Source organism: Asparagus officinalis, chromosome 6, assembly GCF_001876935.1.
Source record: "Asparagus officinalis chromosome 6, Aspof.V1, whole genome shotgun sequence".
Classification (NCBI taxonomy): domain Eukaryota; kingdom Viridiplantae; phylum Streptophyta; class Magnoliopsida; order Asparagales; family Asparagaceae; genus Asparagus; species Asparagus officinalis.
The window spans coordinates 49,161,134-49,163,804 of record NC_033799.1 but is presented as its reverse complement, the minus strand read 5'-3'; the positions used below and the strand labels follow the sequence as shown (position 1 = coordinate 49,163,804).

Below are 2,671 nucleotides of genomic sequence, written 5' to 3'. Positions count from 1 at the left end.
TTGAAGAGACCATCAATTTATGGTCTTTTTTGCTAGAGTGTTGCAAAGATCATCATCTTATAACATTCATCTTGGCACCTTAAAAATATGAGAGTCATCAGATTGTAACTCCCGATGTTGATTGTGAAGGCTATTGAATTAGAGTTTTTATCGGTTGTTGTGAAGGTTGTCAGATAGTAACCTTCATCGATCTATGTGAAAGTTTTTAACTTTTAAAAGTCTTCAAATTATAACTTCTATCTTTGGTGTTTGATGGGGATCAGCTATCTGTAGTAATTTTTAGATAGCCTACAGAACGCCCCTCCAAAGTTTTCGAAAGTTCGCGATTGACAAGAATAAAATTTCGGAATACTTTGGATCCCTAAATTGATTTGAGATCTGTTGTTGAATGACAGTTCAGTATATTTGTTTTGAAGACATCATGAACTTGATTGTAGAAACTTGTTGTATGTCGCAATTCTGCTTCCTGTATTTAGCGACTTCTTCGCTAACTTCCTTAAGATCTCCTTTGGTAAAGATTAAACTCACACTCCCGACGAACGCATAGAAGTAGTTAAGGTAGTTCTGATCTCTTTAAACCAAATAAGATAACTTTTAGGTCTTGATGATAATGAACTTAGTCGAACAAGCTAAAACCCAAGTCATCATTGTTAGATCCATTAGTAGGATCGATTTGTTCCTCTTCTTCGGCAGTAGGAATAATAACATTCTCAACCAATGCAACAGGGGCAATAACAACAACGAATTTGTTTAGATCTTTGAGATACTCCTTTGGTTTATATGAAGGTGTATTCAGTGTCGACAGCAACAACAATGATGTTCTTATAGGCATCCATGAACATGTGAGGCGTAGCTGCAAGAGTTGGGTAAGAGAGAGCCAAGGATAGCAAAGGAACCATAGAAACACCAGCTACAAACTTGTCAATGAGGTTATTCTCAATGAGGTTGAGCACCTTTGGGCTAAAGACAGATTCATTGTCACAGACAGAGAGAATCACAAGCTCGTATGAAAAGGACCTTATCCTAAGTTTGGCAAGGAAGACAACCTTAGAGGAACCCACTTTGTCTCCTTTCTTGATCAGCTCAACTAGAATAATTATTTTAACAATATCCTTGTTAATTTTGGTTAAAATGTTAAGCTATTTGAAAGGATGAGTTGCGCGAGGGATCGAATTCGATAGTGTCAGCGATATCAATTATAACCTGTTTGTACTCATCCAAAAGGCTACATAGCTTCTTGTTATAAATTAGTTTCTTGTCACCTTTCGTCATCTTGATGGCCATTGCTAACTTCTTTCCAAATACCTGAAGATGTATAATAGCCCTGTTGGTGATACGTTCGCTGAACGAGCACCCTTGATCACGGAATTATCAAGAGTGGGTTGTGAAGAAGACAATAGAAAACACATAAAGAATTGAGTTGGACGAAGGAAAATATATTCTCTAGATCATGAGAAATAATAGATTACAAATCTCTCTCTCACAATCTCTCTAGATCTAAGAACAATCTCCCTGATCTCATTTTTTTAATACAATCTGGTTAGCAAACCCTTAGAATTAATATATATCAAACACAAAACCTAAAGCAACCAGGAAACTAAAAACTGGCCTAGCCCGACTCGCGGTCAACCACAGAACTCATCACGGTCGACCGTGGCAAATGACCAAAACCAGAATCGCCTATAGGGTTTTGACGGTCGACCGTAGAGTTCATCGTGATCGACCGCAAAAAGTCCAAAAACTTTCCCTGAGCTATGCACGTTCGCGGTCGACCGCAGCGTCATGTGTGGTTGACCGCTGGAAGTCCAAAGTGTTTTCTACAGCTTTTCCTGTACTCTTCGATGTTGCCACCTTCAACGACTTCATCCACGTCTATATTCTCAAGATACCATGAGAATCATCTATTCTCAAGCTCCCATGAGGATCGCTAAGCTCTCGAAGCAAGGAAGAAGATACACCCATATCAGTTGGTTATGGAGAATCAGTGAGTAAGTGGTACCTACGTTCTTAAAATTGAAACTCAGGAGAAAACCCTGCATTTTTGGAGTTGAAACGTAGGAGGGAGCCCTATGTTTGTGTTTTTTTGAGACACAGTAATAAGTGTCTGAGAGTTCAACCGACTCAGTGTGAATGTGTAAATTGCGGTTGGACGGGATTTTCTCCTCAAATCTTGTCTTGATTTGACAGCTCACCGCTGTCTATAACTAGACCATCATGATCAAATCAAAAGTCATTCAACTTTTCACAACTGTTCATCTTCTCCGGCGAACCCAACGAAGATTTACGTTTTAATCTCTAGCGATTCCTGTTCATCTTCTTCAACAAGATTAAAATGGCTCCCAAGAAGAGAACCGCTTCCAAATCGAAGATCGCCCTTTCTCAGGGTGCATTGTCATCTAAGGCCACCGGTGATGCTCAGGTGACCGCGTCACCGCCATAGGCTCCCTTAGTCAATGGTAAGTTTAGGCGACTATAACTTGTTTTGACAAGTTTTATACCATTAACGCTGAGAAAAAACTCATGTTTCGCCATTAAAACACAGAGGTTATCCTCAACGTTTCTTGATTTAGAACACGGGTCTGGATCCTGCGTTTGGAATTTAGAACGTGAATTAGGAACCTGCATTTTAAATTTTAGAACACAGGCCTAGACCCTGCGTTTAGAATTCAGA

At 39.5% G+C, this 2,671-nt stretch overlaps 1 pseudogene; it reads right to left on the bottom strand.

Moving 5' to 3' along the window:
* LOC109846157 lies at window positions 617-1,284 on the bottom strand (annotated as a pseudogene).